The sequence below is a fragment of the Sphaeramia orbicularis genome, chromosome 9, assembly GCF_902148855.1.
Source record: "Sphaeramia orbicularis chromosome 9, fSphaOr1.1, whole genome shotgun sequence".
Taxonomy (NCBI): Eukaryota; Metazoa; Chordata; class Actinopteri; order Kurtiformes; family Apogonidae; genus Sphaeramia; species Sphaeramia orbicularis.
In genome coordinates, this window is record NC_043965.1 from 7,263,663 (window position 1) to 7,283,910 (window position 20,248).

Genomic DNA, 20,248 nt, shown 5'->3' on the forward strand with positions numbered 1-20,248 from the left:
GGAGAGGACCTGATGATGAATCTAAGTGATTCACTCCTTTGACAAAGTTTAAATAAATAAATAAAATGCCTTAAGTTTAAAATCATTTAGGAATATTGAATAGCGATGATTGACATGCAGTGTTTCTCAAACTGTGAGGTGGGCCCCCTAGGGGGCGTGCGAAGGCTTGCCGGGGGGGGGGGGGGGGGGGGGGGCATGGGATCACCCCTGGGTGTTTTTTTTTTTTTGTTCAGGTTACAACATGTAGCAGGTGGAACTACTGTTTTAGTGTTGGAGCACCCTGGACTCATTTTAGGGACGTAAAACAAACCTATCTACTGCCATGGTGATCTGTTACTAGACTAGACGAAGAGTTTAGGTTTAAAGAATGGACAAGGATTGGACTGGAAAAGAAAAATGTGCAATGTTTCTGTTTTTGCACAGTTTGTACAGTTTACACTTTAATGTTCTGAGATGTGCAATGGAAACGGGCTCATTGCAGCCACTGATATTGCTAAAATGTTCGTCTATGTTACCAAAATTTGTTTGTTGTTCTAAAAAAAGGAACTTTGTTGTCATAGTTGTAAGATAATTGCGCATTTCCTATTTTTATTTGGAAAAATATTGTCTCAAGAAGCAGTCTTGTTGAGTTTATTTGTATTGTTCACACAAAAATCTAAGTTACTTTCAATTTGTGCAACAAATAATTGAAGGAAAAGCTAAAAGTGTTGTTAAAGTATTGATGTTTCTTTCAATAAAAATTAGAATTGCACCACTGTTACAATGTTATTGGGGCTGAGGGGGGCCTAGAAATTTTTCATCCTTCAAAGGGGGGCCTGACAGAAAAAGACTGAGAACCACTGATTTAATGTAAGCAGTGTATCAGGTGAAAAGGATGGGCAAAAAAATAAGCTTTTTTGTTTATAATAATAATAATAATAATAATAATAATAATAATAATAATAATAGCTTTATTTATTAGCACCTTTTAAAAACAAAGTTTACATTGTGCTTTTGACAGACAAGTAAAGGGCACAACAGCAGGATACAAGATGTAAGTAAAAACACTAAAACAGAAGCAACACAATAGGGGAGATGTGTACAACAATGCAGAAACATGACACTTCGAATAAATTAAATGAATCGGAATAAAGAGGGCACGGATAACGTAACATGATGCTGTCAAATCTAGATCAAAAATCAAAAATAAAGGAGTGAGATAAAATAAAATTGTACTATGCGCAATAATTAATGCACAAACCAACAAAAAATTCATTCATTCATTCAAATATATCAGTGTCCAGATGGAAATGGAAAAACTGGGTGTAAATGGTGTAATACCTATGCCACACCTATATGTGGCGCTGTACATAAACCCAAACAGAGCCTATGGCAGGATGCACTAAAATCACAGATGAGTGCAGGGTCCGGGTCACCCCTCTAGCAGGACACCGTGGTGGATTTAAAAGTATCTGACGCGTGTATCTGTTTATTTTTTTTTAGTTCAGTTTATTTCGAATATGCAACAAAACAAAGTAATCTTACTTAGTCCTTAGAAATAAAAACAGATAGTAAGAAATTATGGGGAAAAAAAAACAAAACTTATGGATATACACGAAAGCAAAGTATTACGTCTTTTGCACAATTGAAAAGGAATGGGAGGAAGTATAATTTATTTAATCCCACCCCTCCTCCGCGTCTCTGCTGGTTGTCAAATTGATACAGCATTACCAGGTTTTGTTGTAATAGTGCTAATAAACTCTGTAATCCGCCATTGTTCTTGTTGTTGTTACTGGATGTTACGCAGTGTTGGGCAAATTACGTTTAAAAAGTAATTAGTTATAGTTACTAGTTACTTTCCCAATTGAATTAGTAACAGAATTACTCCTTCATAAATGTAATTAGTTACCAGGGAAAGTAATTATTGCGTTACTTTTTTGAAAAACCTTCAAATATGAAAAAGGAAACTGATTTTTGAGTGTGTTTCACGAGCCAGTTGCATAGAGTAGAACAGCAGACAGGTACTAAATACCATAACTGTGGTGAGGCTGGGGTCCACCAGGGTCCGGCTGGGGTCCACCAGGGCCCGGCTTTTCCACCACATTAGTGCATATCTGCATTTATAGGAAGAAGATGTTCCTCCAGTTAATCCCACATCTCCACTTTTTTCAGTCGCTCCTCCCTGATCCAGCGGTAAATGTCTCCAGTCCAGTCAGTCGGACTCACTGATAACTCCTCCCCTAAATTAGCTGTGCACGTAGCTGCGTTCAAGTGAATGGGGTGTGCTTGGACAACTCAAACTCGGAGATGTCATTAGTCATTCAGGTGAAGGCAGCGTGGACAACTCAGACTCATGGACACACAGGTGAAGCATGAAGCCAGTGTGGGCGATCTGAATAGAAGAACGGCTCATAAACGAACGGATCGCAACGAAGTGGTTCTTATCATTCACCGAAAAGAGTCGTTCAAAAGACTCGACTCGTCCGCAAACGTCACATCTCTTGTGCCTGGCTGAGCGAACCAGGACAGATAACAGCTGTTAGATACAGTGACGGCTGCTCGTCTTTTAGACAGGGGAAGCTCATTGTCAGCTTATATAAAAAAAAAAAAAAAAGTCAAGTTATTTAAGCATAAATTCGTCCCTCCGTTCCTTTTTAAGAAAATGCTCAGTGACCTTATCGTACCAACTAAACAAGAAAACGTTGAAATTATGTTAAATTGAAACAAGGAAGTAGAATGAGTGTGTTTTATTTACAGTGCAAGAAATGAACGAGTAATTTCGTAGTGGTTTCTCTCTCGATTTCACAGCAGAACGTGAGACGTATTAAACTGAACTGTGTCAGTGAAGGAGTAGATCTCAAAATAGCTGTCAATCAAACGGGATTCAGCCTTTCGACTGATCCTCCAATCAGCACGTGTAATCCTGGCGTCCAGCCCAGCTAAGCTCCGCCCACAGCTTCATTCACCCCCAGAGATGCTGAGCGTCCGGGGGCGGGACAACATTGTGGCATTTATCCAATTACTGTCCAGTTTTCAGGCAATGAAAACAACTGTTCCACTCAGTCCCATTGAAGCCCAGAGACGCCCGCAGTCTACGGACAAATGCACTGAGCAGAGATGGAGGAGAAAACAGAGACACGGGAATGGAGGAGAAGTGAATAACATCGAGTCTGCTGATTTGTGATAAAGCTGATTCTGAACGAACTCGTCCTTGAAATGAACGTGTTCTAACACATTTGTAGTCAATGAAATGTCAACACAACCGTACATATTTAACCATTTAATTTTAGGGGAAGCCGGGCTTCCCTTGCAGTCTGTGAGACATCGTCACTGGTATGGTGTCATCGTGTTTTTTTGCCTATCCACATGGCAACGCAAAGGCGGTGTTGTGAGATTTTTCTGTTCTGGGAGCCTTTCTCAAAAAATATCGCTTCAGGGCATCGACAACATCATGTGGATGAAAGGCCGAAATGATATTAACCTTTTGCAGATTGACATAATTTCGTAGTCATGTGGACAGGCTCTGAGATTGGATACAAGAGTTATCCAACAGTACAAGCCCTGTGGTATGCAGATAGAAAGCCCTGTGATGTATGCAGACCCCCCCCCACCCTTCACCCTGTTCACAAGGCAGCGTCGCAGCTTAACACGCCTGGAGAAGAGGCATCACTTGAAAACCTGAAGGCGAGTCAGTCAGAACGTGTCTGCCTGAAGGGCTCTTTCATTGTTATCTTCATAAGCAGCTCGACTCTGAAACAGCTCCTTTCGCTGTCGGTAGATTGAACGAGTTTCAGCGAGTTCCTACAGATTTACTCCAACTGCGAAAACCTTTGTGGACTAAAAACGACCCTGCAAGTAGGCAACAGCTGCTGGGTGAGATTTTCCCTCCCACAAAATTTTAACTGTGAGTAGCTAAAACAAATAAACAGTTCATTAAATGGCGGAAATGCAGTATGTAGAAGCCTCAGCGTGTTGGGCCTCATTGTGAAAAGGAACCAAAGCTCTGCGATGATGAAGCTCCAGCTAAAGTCGACATAAAAAATGGGGCTGCAAAGAGCCGCTAATGAGAAAGCAATTCCTCTGGCTTAAGGTTAAAATTGTGTAGCTTAAGGCTGAAAAGGACAAAAACCCAATGAGAGGAAGAGAATCAGAGATCAGAGAGGCTTTTACTGTAATTTGTTGGATTGGAGAGTCGATACTTTGGGAGTTAGTCGATTGAATTTGACCTTGAGCTTCTCATTATCCAGGACTGACTTTATGCAAACTGACAATGTCGGAGTGAAGTGCATGTATTTATAATAAAAACTGGATTTAGTTATGATTTAACCACAGGGTACTCTCAGATTCACATTATATTCTTAAATTAAACTGTTCATTATTTATTATTTCATTACTTTTTCAAATGAGTAAAATAACAGTGAGTGATTATTACATTTTAAAAACCATTCACTCTTTAAAACAAAATAAAGTATCATGTCTGCACCATAGGACGAGCACACAGAATCATGATTACATGCTACAGGTTTGATTGAACAATACTCTTTTTTCATGGTTTCTTGCTGTTTGAAATAGAGAAGTGTCTTTTCTATCACTAGTCGCTTTTCCATTGACCCTCTAATATAACTTGTGCATAAAAATTTACCAAATGGAAAAACGACAATTTCGCTAAAACTCTTGTTTTTCGATTAAAAGTGTTTGCGCTGGCAAGAGGTGGTTTTTCCAGCGTAGGGCAATTGGTATATCATGCAAAACTGCAATGGAAAGACCTTCTTTAGCAACTAGAGTCATATGAAGGTTTCCTTTTTTTTTTCAGACAAAACACTACATTTCCATAGACGTATCGCTCACATCTTAACATGCATTCAGACAGACTCCTGGGTTCAGGGTTCAGTTTCGGTAGCAGCATTGTGTGAATACTATGTCCACACTGTTACATGCTGTAAATGATAGAGGTAATCCAAGGTATTTTAGACATGTTATCCACTTTGAGACATCTAAAAGATGATATTCCACATTATATTTAAAGGAATATATTCCGTATTTAAAAGAATGTGTTCTGTATTCTACATTGAGATACATGAACCACATACAGGGGTTGGACAAAATAATGGAAACACCTTAAAAAATCAACAAAATATAATTTAATATGGTGTAGGTCCGCCTTTTGCGGCAATTACAGCCTCAATTCTCCGAGGTTTTGATTCATACAACTTGTGAATTGTTTCCAAAGGAATTTTAAGCCATTCTTCAGTTAGAATACCCTCCAACTCTTTTAGAGACGATGGCGGTGGAAATTGACGTCTTACTTGAATCTCTAAAACTGACCATAAATGCTCAATAATGTTGAGGTCTGGGGACTGTGCCGGCCATACGAGAAGCTCAACTTCATTAGAATGTTCCTCATGCCATTCTTTAACAATTCTAGCTGTATGGATTGGGGCATTATCATCTTGAGGTGAAGGTGTTTCCATTATTTTGTCCAACCCCTGTATATTGAACAACAAAAGACACGCAAGTTTTGGTCGTTAATTTTGGCAAGAGTTCAGCTGTCCTGTTGAGTTGTCAACTGAGATACACATTAAAATAAGTGAGTTGTAACCATTGGAGCGTGTGTTTGCAGGCAAACACGACCACGAGTGGTATTGAGCACGTGTACAAAGTATCGGAGGTGCGGTACGTTTTGAGTGATATGGTAGTGGGAGCAACAAATGGGAGTGGCGATTCCCTTTGTTTATCCGGGAAGCAATAAAAAGAAATGGTAAGATTCAAAAGTTACTGCATTACCACGATGCCTCGCCTTAACGATAATCCGAGAGAACGCGCCATTGGTACGCTTGATGCTGGTTTAATGGCTCGCAACGTTGCCAGACGTCTGCAAGTGCACGAGTCCACCATCAGTAGGCTGAGTCCACCATCAGTAGGCTGAGGACACGATTCCGTGACACAGGGACCACTCGGGACAGACCAAGATCCGGAAGACCATGTGCAACCACCCGTAATCAGGATCGCCATATTCGCTTGGCCCATCTCCGTGACCATCAACTCAGTGCTCATGGACACAATTCAATGTACTGCCACTGTAAATTTCACAGCTGGATATAAATATCTCATATGAAACCAATATTCATAATAAAACTCCCATATAAACCAATACTGAAACATACTTGCGTTTCTTTTGTTGTTCAGTATATAAACCATCCTAACTCTGGAAATATAGACTTCAATGCTACACGTTGGAGGGAATAAACTCTTTGAATTCACTGACCGAAGTCTGTTCTGACCTCTGACAGGATCTGGAGATGAAATGGAATCAATCTAAGGCATTCGGGTGTTTCTTCAGAACAACATGGGGTCGGTGTATACAGATGGTCTTTTAAGGCCACCGTGACCTCAATACAATAAAAAAAACACTTGGGCCAAATAACCTGCAGTCAAAGTACAAAAATATCAACAGAAAATAACTTGCAGTTGTTATTCATGTCGCACATACGGTAGAAAAAATGAAATTTGTTATCTGATGCTCCTGATCTGATGGCGGGAGGAGATGACTTGTCAATAAATGGTGTGATGCAACAAAAATGACTCAGAACACAAACCTACAGGGACTGCAGTTAGAAAACCTTTATATTTCACACAAAATAAACTGTTAAATATCATTTGTTGTTATTGCTAATTTGTCCTAAACATCTAATTTAAGGTTAAATCTGATCTTTTATTCTTAGTGTATTTTCGTGTACTTCTGTTTTATCTACAATCATCTATCAGTAAATTGAGGGCTACTATCCGATCTTAAAGTCTGCACTGAACTGGAAAAAAGTTCACTTCAATCTGCTGCTCAGTTCATTTGGAATCAATTAGAAAATGATTTACGGAGGTGGTCTCAGTGGATGCACTTACAGTTATATTAAACGAGTGGAAGTCATGCAAATCTGCCTGCAGAGGCCAGATTGAGATTGATATTGGTGATTTGTGACAAATGTTTGATAAATATTTATGAGCTCTCATGATTCTGTAATTAAAAAACATGTTATATGTATTTTTGTTGCATTGTCCAAAACCTGATTAAATGGGCTGACTCCTGTCTAGGGCAGAATGTTCTTGGAAAAGAGTTTCTTAATCTCACTAAGTCTTTTCCTGGCTAAACAAAGATAAAGAAAAAATAAAACTAGAAAATCTTAGTAGAAATGTTGATCGTGTTCTTAAACAGATTTAAATGTGCCATATCTTAACACTTACAATTAAATTTATGTATATAAGAGACTTCTGCAATGGCTTTGAAAGCTGAAAGACTAGATTTGATTTTTCTTCACCATTGACTTCACTACTGCACTATCTATTCTATTCTTTCTTTAACTTTTAATTTGTTTAGTTTGTGAACAGTTATTTTCCAGTTTCTACACACAAATATAATATATGGAAGCCCAAAATATATATAAACTCAGTTTTTCTGTAAGAGAGAGTTCACCAGCTAAACACAGAATAACAGACAGTGGGCCAGGATTAGATTTTAACATGTACACTGCAAAAATCTAAAACTTACCAAGTGTATTTTTCTCATTTCTAGTCAAAATATCTCATCACACTTAAAATAAGACAGAATCACCTAAAGAGGAACTTTTCCGTGAGCTATAAGAACTGATTTTCAGAGAATAGATCTTGAAAATCTTATTTCAAGAAATCTTACCGAGATCATTTTCACTTATTCCAATTCAAACCAAAAAAATCTACCAATGAAACAAATGAAAACTAGAAGCACTCGGAGAGCGCAGACCTCCGCCAAGGCTGATCAGTGGCCCCCCCCGTGGGCCCCCCCACGCCAAGGAGGTTATGTTTTTGCCAGGGTTTGTTTGTCTGTTTGTCTGTCCGTTAGTGTGCAACATAACTCAAAAAGTTATGGACAGATTTTGATGAAATTTTCTGGTCTGCGCCCCCCCCCGCCGTGGGCCCCCCCACCCCCGATCACCACCAAAATTTAATCATTTCTTCCTTATCCCATTTCCAACAAACCCTGAAAATTTCATCCAAATCTGTCCATAACTTTTTGAGTTATGTTGCACACTAACAGACAGACAAACAAACAAACAAACCCTGGCAAAAACATAACTTCCTTGGCGGAGGTAAATATCTTGGTAAGATTTCTCCAGATAACATTTTCAAGATCTATTGTCTAAAAACAAGTTCTTATATCTCACTGAAAAGTTCCTCTGTCTTATTTTAAGTGTGATGAGATATTTACCTCCGCCAAGGAGGTTATGTTTTTGCCAGGGTTTGTTTGTCTGTCTGTCTGTTTGTCTGTCCGTTAGTGTGCAACATAACTCAAAAAGTTATGGACAGATTTGGATGAAATTTTCAGGGTTTGTTGGAAATGGGATAAGGAAGAAATGCTTCAATTTTGGTGGTGATCGGGGGTGAGGGGGCCCATGGGGGGGCCCATTTCCAACAAACCCTGAAAATTTCATCAAAATCTGTCCATAACTTTTTGAGTTATGTTGCACACTAACGGACAGACAAACAAACAAACCCTGGCAAAAACATAACCTCCTTGGCGTGGGGGGGCCCACAAGGGGGGCCACTGATCAGCCTTGGCGGAGGTCTGCGCTCTCCGAGTGCTTCTAGTTTGACTAGAAATAAGGAAAAAATACACTTGGTAAGATCCAGATTTTTGCAGTTTAATAACATGTTCCATTAGCAGATTTTTTTTTTTTTTCTCACTTAATTCAAGATTTTTTTTGCTTAATTCAAGCAAAAAAAAGTGAAAATTATCTTGGTAAGATTTCTTGAAATAACATTTTCAAGATCTATTGTCTAAAAACAAGTTCTTAAATCTAACTGAAAGTTACTCTGTCTTATTTTAACTGTGATATTTTGACCAGAAGTGGGAAAAATACACTTGGTAAGATTTAGATTTTTGCAGTGTAATAACTGTTGTAAACACACAATAAATACATACAATAACATACACATACAGCTACTTTTACTGTTTATACTGCTCACCCAGCTCAACCCTACATGTGAATCACAACTTACAGATCACAGTGGATCTACAAATACACAAAATATTTATTAACAGGAAGAATATTGGTAAAATTCTACATACATCTCTTGAGAAATTTCGTATTGTTCATATTTGTTCAGGTTATTCACATTTTTTGCAAAAGGATAGTCTGTAAATATAAACATTTTTGTGAAATTTTACGTTTTTTACACTAAAAAAAGACAAAACTTTGCATTTTTCATTATTTATAGGTTGTTATGATAGTATTTTACTGATCTCACCCATTTCAGATTCAATTGACCTAAAAGGATTTTCACGTCCTTGATTATTAATATCTTCATTATAATTTTTGCATTTCACAAATTCATCCCAGGGGCTGGATCGGACCCTTTGGTCCCTGGGCCACATGGTTGACACCTGTGCTTTAGGTGATTCTGTCTTATTTTAAGTGTGATGAGATATTTTGACTCGAAACGAGAAAAATACACTTGGTAAGACTTAGATTTTTGCAGTGTATATGTTAAAATCCAATCCTAGCCACCCTGTCAGCTTATCTGTGTTTAGCTGGTGAACTCTCTCTTACAGAAAAACTGAGTTTAAACACATTTTGGGCTTCCATGTATTATATTTGTGTGCAGAAACTGTAAAATTACTGTTCACAAACTAAACAAATTAAAAGTTAAAGAACTAAAGAAAGTTCCTCTTTATGTGATTATGTCTTATTTTATGTGTGATGAGATATTCTGACTAGAAATGAGAAAAATACACTTGATAAGGTTTTGATTTTTTCCAGTGAAATTACAGATAATGACATAAGCACGGAACATAATAGAAAAACATGCATGCAGAAGACAGACCATGTTTTTGTGCACTCTAAAAGTCATGGAGAGTTTCCATTTCAGTCCCAGAACACTGCACCACAGACAGCGTTGAGTCCACTGGGATCTCATCTACACCTGATCCCTCAAACATGCGTCCATGTTTCAGCAGATGTTGGCAGATGAGCCTCCACACGGGGTCGCGGAAATCTGCGAGTCCCACTGGGATCGGAAAAGCCTGCTGGACTCGTCCCCAAAAAACAATAATACATTTTAATCCTCGTAAAATATTTATATATTTATTTACATATTGACCTTGTTTTATAACTACATACTTCCATGTGCAACATTTAACAGAAAATGAAAAAAAAAACACACTCATGGCATTGGAAAAGAGTGAAAAAGCTTCAGTTGTAGCTTGAATTCAATCAGATTTGATAAAGTATTAAAAAGGTTTGACCACCGTTACCTAATATTTCAGACCTTCTATTAAATCTAATGTGTTTGACATTGTGGCTGCTTTCCTCTGCCATGAAAAACACTCTGATAGTCATAAAATATTATTAAGTTCAGGAGATACATTATATTTAACCTCTTAACATCCAGCTTTTTCTGTATTTTCACCTATTTGGCAGAAGCTATTAACAGAACTATAAGGTCAAGGAGGTCAAGAAAACATCTACCATCTGCACGTGTAATTGTTTAACCCTTTAAGATCTCACCTTCATGACAGATTAAAGCCTCGGTGTCTGCTATGTTCAGTTTAATGTCCAACACTATGGTTTGTCTGCACATTTGGACCAGTTTGGACTGTCTTTTGTGTAGTAAAATGAAGGTTGTGTGGAGAGATTAATAAAAAAAATACATATAAAACAAAAACAGAGGAAGAAAATATCTGTTTGTGTAGATACGGCATAAACTAAAACCACATTTCTGTGAAAATTGAAGCCAAAACACAACAAAACCTTTGAATTTCATCCTAAAAAAATCATTGTTGGACCTGCATTTAACCCATAAAGACCTAGTGCTACATTTGTGCCAGTTCTCCAATCATTTTTTCTCTAACCTTTCTGAAGTAACTTATCACCATTTATTGCTATATTATCCTCTGTGTTTACATTTTTTGTGTGAAAATCTACTATTTTCCTATGTTTAATTCACTGATCATGTAGATGTTCATAAAAGCTCAAATTAAAGTTGAGAGATATAAGATCAAAAACAGAGAAAACTAAAGAAAAAGTGACTTTTTCAACAAAATCTATCATTAAATGAACATAAAACAAGTGTCTATTGACTGTCATTGATCCAACTCCATGGGTTTTACTGGTGAATCAATGTTGTAGAAGATGGCAGTGTTTCCATGGTAACTACGGAGCCTCTGAACATTTTGGTACATTTACACCTTTACTAAGTGATTTATCACCATTTATTGTAATATTATCCTCTGTTTTTGTTTTTTTTTTCTTTTTTTTTGTTTTTTCCATTTTTCTGTTAAAATCATGTATTTTTCCTATATTTAATTCACAGATCATGTAGATGTTCATTAAAGTTCCAAGTAAATTCAGAAGTTATTTTGTCAAAACAGAGAAAACTAAAGAAAAAGTGACTTTTTAAAATCAAAATATAGATAAAAAGCAAGCGTTTACAACCAACTCCATGGGTTTTACTGGTGAATCAATGTTATAGAAGATGACAGTGTTTCCATGGTAACTGCGGAGCCTCTGAACGTCCAAATGGGTCATATCTGATGACCACGAAAAGACAAAAAAAACTGCATTTTATCAAAATTATTTACATGTATTGATAGGATTAATGGATCAAATGGATTAAACAGTTAAATCAGTAGATGCTTTTGCTTGTTTGGGTTTTTATGGGTTCATATCTTACATGAGCTTCGCTGAAATCTTGGCAACATTCCCGTACAATAAAACCTACATTAAAGAAGCTGATAACCGTAAAATAGCATGTGGTATTATCCTCCGTATTTCGTGTTTTGTTTTGTTTTTTCAGAATAAATCATGTACTTTTTAAATGTCACTTTTTCTTTCTTTTTCTCTGTTTTGACAAAATAGCTTCTGAATTTATTTTGAACTTTTATGAACATCTACATGATCTGTGAATTAAATATAAGAAAAATACATGATTTTAACTGAAAAATGGAAGAAAAAAAAAAGAGAATAATATTAAAATAAATGGTGATAAATCATTTAGTAAAGGTGTAAATGTACAGAAAAGTAATAAATGACAGTGGATGGAGACACTTGCTTCATGTTCAATTAATGACAGATTTTGTTAAAAAAAAAAAAAAAAAAAAGAACTTTTTCTTCAGTTTTCTGTTTTTCTGATATAATGAAACACAACTTTAACCTCTGCTTTAATGAACATCTACATGATCAGGAAATAAATTAATTAAATATGGGGAAGTACATGATTTATACTGAAAAAACACAAAATACAGAGGATAATATTATAATAAATGGTGATAAATCAATTAAGAATGATTAAATAGTTAGAAAATTTTCATTTGGGAAGTGCCACAGAAGAACCAGTGAGTCTTTATGGGTTAAACAGAAATATGATTAAACACAAATGTGATTCCCTGAAATCTTGGCGATGCCATTTATTATAATATTATCCTCTGTATTTTGTGTTTTTTATCAGTATAAATCGTATATTTTCCTATATTTAATTAATGGATTTTCTACTCATGTAGATGTTCATTAAAGCTCAGATTAAAGTTGTGTTTTATTAAATCAGAAACACAGAAAACTGAAGAAAAAGTGACTTTTTCAACAACATCTATCATTAATTGAACATCCATCCACTGTCATTTATTACTTTTCAGTATTTACACCTTTACTAAGTGATTTATCACCATTTCTTGTAATATCATCCTCTGTTTTTTCCATTTTTCAGTTAAAATCCCGTATTTTTCCAATATTTAATTCATTTTACCAAAATTATTTACATGTATTGATAGGATTAGTGGATCAGCAGGTATTAAACAGTTAAATCAGTAGATGCTTTTGCTTGTTTGGGTTTTTATGGGTTCATATCTTACATGAGCTTCGCTGAAATCTTGGCGACATTCCCGTGCAATAAAACCTACATTAAAGAAGCTGATAACCGTAAAATAACATGTGTTCCAGAGCTCAGTGACTGTATTAAAACAATGAGATTTGTGTTTAATTTACTGCGAGTTCATGTTGAGTAATTTAAAAAAAAAAAAAAAAAACTGTTGAAAACGCTGAAGGAGAGGAGCGCTCTGTCAAGTTTACTTGCCGTGTTGCGTCATCGTTTTAACCCTCAGCTGTGGAGCATTAACTGCTTTTGCATGTTATGTAATTTGCTGATGCAGATGACTTGTACTTGAACGTTTATTTTCAGAGAGCGGGCTGTTGCGTGTCCTTTCACTAAGAGACAGAATGAGGGAGTGAAGGGGAGGGAAGTTGTGTAACTTGAGGCACGTCTCTCAGATGTCCTCTAAATTCTGCCATGTCAGCATTTAGTTTGCCTGTTGTACTTGTAGCCAATCGCATCTCCAGAGCCGCGGCCTTAATTAATATACAGCACACTGCGTCCACTAACAAGCAGCTTTCTGATATGGAGCCCTATCTGAGCCGCAGCCATACAACACCCCGCTACATGCCTCGGATCGGAAACACCACTGAGCGTTCAGGGCAACATCCTTTATGTGCTGTCCTTAATTCATTAATGGTTTCCCAGAGGCTGTCGAAGTGATTGTCGGACATGCATTAAATCAACATGGCCGCCCATCCGATCTTAAATTACAAACCTCATTAAGCCTGAACTGCCTGAAGCTCACAAATCAGAGCCATTTCTGAAGAAAAGCTGCTTAATTATAGCATCCTTTGATGCCGACTGTGTCGCTTTTCTGCACAAATTAGCATGTGGCTCAGCTGTTTACTGTGTCAATGGGGATCCTTTAATAGAGGGAACAATGGGGGTGGGGGGTGGGGGGGGGGGTGAGGAACAGATACAAGAGCTTCATTAGGACTGTAAGTGTTGCATCCAAATTTCATGATAGTCATGCAGAGTCGACAGAGAGATGTGTGGTTCTAACTGGAACTGATGAGCATAGAACAGAACAGAACAGAATAGAACAGAATAGAATAGAATAGAATAGAATAGAATAGAATAGAATAGAATAGAACAGAATAGAACGGAACAGAACAGAATAGAATAGAAAAGAAAAGAATAGAACGGAATAGAATGGAACGGAATAGAATAGAATAGAATAGAATAGAATAGAATGGAATGCAATGGAACGGAAAAGAATAGAATAGAATGGAACAGCAGAACAGAACAGAACAGAACAGAATAGAATAGAACAGAATAGAATAGAACAGAATAGAATAGATCTTTATTGTCATTTAAAAATGAGCGTGGGTCTTGTACAGTAGACAAACATATCAACGCGACCAGAAACACACTAAATTGGGGAGATGCGCCAAGATCTGCGAATGAAACTAAAACTTAAGATGCTTTATTAACTCCTCTGTCTCCCACTGTTGTGAACCTCATTTTCCTTTTCACCTCCTTCAGAAATAAAAAGTAAAACATACAAAAAAACAGTTAAAAATGCATTACTATAACTCCATCTATATAAAAAAAAATTCATTCACATCCAACCATTCACTACGGCGCCTCGGAATGTCCAAACAGGTCATATCTGATGACCATGAAAAGATGACAAACTGTATTTTACTCCAATTATTTACATGTATTGATAGGATTAGTGAATTAACAGGTATTATAGATTTTAAATCAGTAGATGCTTTTGGTTTAGGTCTTTGAGGGTTAAAACACAAAATTATTAAACTATTAGTGTCCCAGTTTCTCTGATGAATGATGTGTTTTACTGTGTGTCCTGGTGATTCCTAGCTGATCCACAGAGCGTCCTATTAGTAGATCCTGTGTAATGCCTGAGGACAGTTCGTTAGTTTGATTGACAGCTGTCTCAGCCTGTCCCAGTCAGTCACGGTGACTGGCTCCACTCAGTGCGGCTCTGCCCGTTAAAATAAATGAGAAGGGGCTTTTCACTGCCTCAGCACCTCAGCACGTACAGTACGGCTGAGCTTCACCTTCAATGATTCCACTTGAGCTGACTGGACCCAGCAGCTGCCACTGTTTTTACTGGTTCACGGTAAAACAGGCTGCCGCTGCTGCTGCTGACAGGAAGCATGTGTGCTCAGGCGTCCTATTCTGCATTAATTACACTCCTGAGACAACAGAAGCCGGCCCAGTCTGGAGCATTTTACACTTTTACAACATTATTAAGCAAAAACATGTCCATACTGTCACATGACGGCTTTATAAATAAGAAGTCACTCTCTGAATAACCACCATCCCCAGTCTAATAGACCAGGGCTGTCAAACTCATTTTGGTTCAGGGGCCATATTTAGCCCAATTTGATCTCAAGTGGGCCAGACCAGTAAAATAATGACTTAATAACCTATAAATAATGACAAACCCAAGTTTTTGTTTTAGTACAAAAAACCCAATTAAATTATGAAAATATTTACATTTTACAAAAAAGATGTTAATAACCTGAAAAAAACAGAAATTTCATTTGAGAAATTAATGCAGTTTTAACAATATTAAGCCTTGACTCATTATTTATACATGTACATTTACACACAGTGTTACATAAACATTTGGTAACAGGCAGAATATTGTTAAAATTTTGGAATTTGGAACTAACATTTGAACAACATCTACAATATTACATCTCTTTTTATTAACACAACTCCAGATCACAGTGGATCTATAAATGCACCAAACATTTAGTAACAGGCAGAAGATTGTTCAAATTGCATATTTCAGGTTGTTCATTTTTATATATGTATTTATTTGCATTTTATTGTGAAAGAATAATTTTGTAAATGTAAATATTTTCACAGTGTAATGTCATTTTTTTCCACATATTTTTTCACAAAGAAAATTTGTATTTGTCGTTATTTATGGGTTACTGTGTTGTTATTTTTACTGTAGATCACATTGGTCTGTATGTGGAACCTGAACCAAAAGGATTTGGACAACCTGGACTGTTCAGGTTCATTTTTGCACTTTCATCGGGCGGGCCAGAATGGAACCTTTTGCGGGCCAGATTTGGCCCATGGGCCACATGTTTTTTACACCTGTGTACTAGACGATGCAATACTCAACCTATAATCACACACATGCACATTATTTTTAATTTTACCTTGCACATATTGTTTGCATGGAACAACTTAAATGATGAAACAAAGGCAATTAAATCAAATAACACATTTAAAAAGACTCTTAAATCCAAAATGTTGAGTAAATACGATAAAATGGATAAAGATTAATTTGGAGATGTATATCACTGCTAAGAAATGGAAAGTTTATTTTGACTTGGGTGTTATTGTTATGAAGCGAATAGTTTATTTTTGTTTATGATGTGTATCATTGTCATGAAACGGATAGAGTTTATTTTTGTTTTGATTGTCTTTAGTTTTTTTTAATATAGGTATTATTGTCATGAAATGGACAGTTATTTGTGTTTTTATGTATGGATATTTGTATTATGAAATGGACAGAGTTTATTTTTGTTTTTTAATATGTGTATTATTGTCATGAAGAGGACAGAGTTTATTTTTGTTTTTTAATGTGTGTATTTTTGTTATGAAATGGACAGAGTTTATTTTGTCTTTTAATATGTGTATTACTGTCATAAAAAGGACAGTTTGTTTTTGTTTTTTAATATATGTATTTTTGTTATGAAATGGACAGAGTTTATTTTGTCTTTTAATATGTGTATTATTGTCATGAAGAGGACAGAGTTTATTTTTGTTTTTTAATGCGTGTATTATTGTCATAAAAGGACAGAGTTTATGTTTGTTTTTTTAACATGTGTAAACTTTTGTTATGAAATGGACAGAGTTTATTTTGTCTTTTAATATGTGTATTATTGTTATGAAAAGGACAGAGTTTATTTTAATGTGAAATGCTGCTGTTAAATGGACAGTCTATCCTTGATATGTACGGGAATGTTGTGTTTTATGCATAGTCAGAATTTTCGTTTACTTTCTTTTATATAATTCTTTTGTTGTTTGATTTTATTCCAATATTCGAAATAAATAAACAAACAAAACAAATCATAGTGTAACTGCATATAAAAGTCTTTCATGCAAAAAGTTCATTTTATGCAGATTTCACAGTCAAAATCAAATCAAACTTTGGGCAGTAAGGTGTTAAAACCAGGTAAAACTCCCCCTACAGGTGTCCATATGCACCAAAAATGATTTGTTATTTACATAATGCTGCATATTTTCTTTTTTTTAATTATTACATAATCATTTACTCTTGATCCTGAATGTTAACATGTCAGGGTCAATACAGTTTCCAATATGAGCTGGTTTTGACGACAGTGTTATTAAAGTGAAAATACCAGGGAGAGCAAAGACACAATAAAAAAAATGTAATCATTATTCATGCTTATTCATGAACCACAATCTTTTCCTGGCCTTGACCAAAGTGGTTTTATTGCCTAAGGGAGTTAGGATGCACACTCTGCTCTCTGGGGGCAGAGTTTTGGATTTGGTAAATCCACCGTCTGCCGACCTCCTGGTGAAGAAAAGCAAAAAAAAAAAAAAAAACCATCACGGATCCTTGAAGGACGAATGTGTTTACTCAGAACAGAATCAAGACGCTGATTGTTTCTGTAATGAATGTAGTAATAAAAGAAGGGGGTTTTAGCCATGTTGGCCACGGCGGACGATAAAAACAATCAATAAAAAGATCAGGAAAGAAAAGAACAAGAGAAAAGAGCAAATTAAAACTGATTTTGGAGGTTGAACCACTTGAATATGTGATGTTTTTAACAAACTTAGGGAAGTCCAAGGTCTTTCATTCTGGATAGATTGATATATCAGTTTTGGGCGAAGGGGTATTGTAATAGTTTTGTCGTCTGTCTGTCCATCCGTCTGTCTGTTCATTCAACAACATAATCACATTTTCTGAAGAATGCAGTGAGATATTACACAGAGACAATGCAATGGAAATTATAGGGCAGTAACTTTCAACAGAATCTGACACTATATTTGGCCGAGGGGGATTCAAAGCGTTATGCACGTTATGTTTACACGATATATCTGTGTAAGGCTCAGAAGTTAAAGTAATTTATGTTGAAGAAATGGAAGGTTTAATCCAGGGGTGTCAAACATGCGGCCCGGGGGCCAGATGCGGCCCGCCAAAGGGTCCAGTTCGCCCCTGAGATGTTTTTGCAAAGTGCTAAAATTCCACAGTCTTGAATTGAATTAAGAAAAAAAAAAAAAAAAAAAATTAGCTTGAATTAAGGAAAAAATCTTGCATTAAGCCAAAAAAAAAAATCTTCAACTAAGTAAAAAAAAAAATCTTCAATTAAGCTAAAAAAAAAAAAAATCTTCAATTAAGCAAAAAAAACCCTTCAATTAAGTAAAAAAAAAAAAGATCTTCAATTAAGCCAAAAAAAATCTCAAGTTTAGCAAAAAATCTTGAATTAAGCAAAAAAAAATCTTCAATTAAGTAAAAAAAAATCTTGAATTAACCAAAAAAAAAAAAAAAAAACTTCAATTAAGTAAAAAAAAATGTTCAATTATGTAAAAAAAAAAATTCAATTAATTAAAAAAAATCTTGAATTAAGCAACAAAAAAAAAAAGAATATTCAATTAAGTAAAAAAAATAAATAAATAAAAAATCTTGAATTAAGCCAGAAAAATCAATTAGTTAAAAAAAAAAAAAAAAATCTTCAATTAAGCCAAAAAAAAACCAACTTCATTTTTTCTTTGTTTTAGTGCAAAAAATAACATTAAATTATGAAAATATTTACATTTCCAAACTGTCCTGTAACAATAAAATGTGAATAACCCGAACAAATATGAAAAACCTGAAATGTCTGAAGAAAAGTCACCACAATTTGAACTCTTTTTCTGCCTGTTCCTCAGTGTTTAGTGTCTATGTAGATCTGATCCAGAATGCACATGTAGAAATGAGAAGTTGAGGAATAATATTGGTAAAATTGCACTAAACTTTCTTATGTTTTTTAATGTAAATTTCAGTTTTTTCAGGTTTCTTTTGTTTGTTTGTTTGTTTGGATAGTTTATAAAAGTAAGTATTTTCATAATTTAATGTTTTGGGGGTTTTTTTTTACACTAAAACAGACAAAAATTTGGAGTTGTCATTATTTATAGGTTATTCTGTTATTATTTTTCTGGTTGGGTCCACTGCAGATCAAATTTAGCTGAATATGGCCCCTGAACTAAAATGAGTTTGACAGCCCTGGTTTAATCCAAGGTTATTATCATTAACAGAATCCATCCATCTATCTATCTATCTATCTATCTATCTATCTATCTATCTATCTATCTATCTATCTATCTATCTATCTATCTATCTATCTATCTATCTATCTATCTATCTATCTATCTATCTATCTATCTATCTATCTATCTATCTATCTACCTACCTACCTACCTACACTGGAAAAAATCGAACTCTTACCAAGTGTATTTTCTCATTTCTAGTCCAATCTCATCCCACTTAAAATAAGACATAATGACCTAAAGAGGAACTTTTCAGTGAGATATAAGAACTGATTTTCAAACAATAGATCTTATTTCAAGAAATCTTACCAAGATAATGTTCACTTGTTCCACTGGCAGATTTTTTGCTTGAATTAAGCAAAAAAAAAAAAAAAAAAATCTTGAATTAAGCAATTAAATAATAACAGTGAAAAAAGTACAATTATATTATGATCAGGTTTACATCTACAAAGTTTCCTTAAAAATCTAAATAACATGAACAACTTGAATTGTCTTCAGAAAAACAGGTGCAATTTTAACAATATTCTGCCTCGTTTTTATGAGTTTATCATTTATACAAGTGTGTTACAATCGCACAAAACATTTCGTAACAGGCAGAATATTGGTAAAATTGCATTTACTTTTCTTAAGACATTTCTGTTTGTTCATATTTGTTCAGGATATTCACATTTTTTATAAAAGTTTGGTAATGTAAACATTTCCATGTAATTTTACTTTTTTGCACCAAAAAGCAAAGAGAAAATGTGGGGTTGTCATTATTTATAGGTTATGATGATAATATTTTACTGGTCTGACCCACTGGAAATCTAATTAGACTGTATGTGTCTGTATGTGGATTGATTGTTAATATCTTCAGTTAGGGCTGTGCAATTAATCGAAATTCAATTACGATTTCGATTATTACACGCAACGATTACAAAAATTATGTAATCGAGAAAAAACGATTATTAATTTTGAGTTGTTTTAATTCACACGCACGCAAGCTCCCATGAGCTGCTCTGCCCCGCCCCCCTCTAAGCTACTGCTGCCAGCTAGCCGGCAGGTCCACCCCAAGAGGACAGTTGTACCTAGCGGTCTGGAAAAACGGCAGGAGAATCACAGCAGAAGT

The 20,248-nt window shown here is 35.5% G+C and overlaps 1 protein-coding gene across 1 annotated transcript in view; it reads right to left on the reverse strand.

Moving 5' to 3' along the window:
• Window positions 1-20,248, reverse strand: part of whrnb (whirlin b) — a 280,302-nt gene that overhangs the window by 72,133 nt on the left and 187,921 nt on the right. The gene's annotated exons all lie outside the window — the stretch shown is intronic.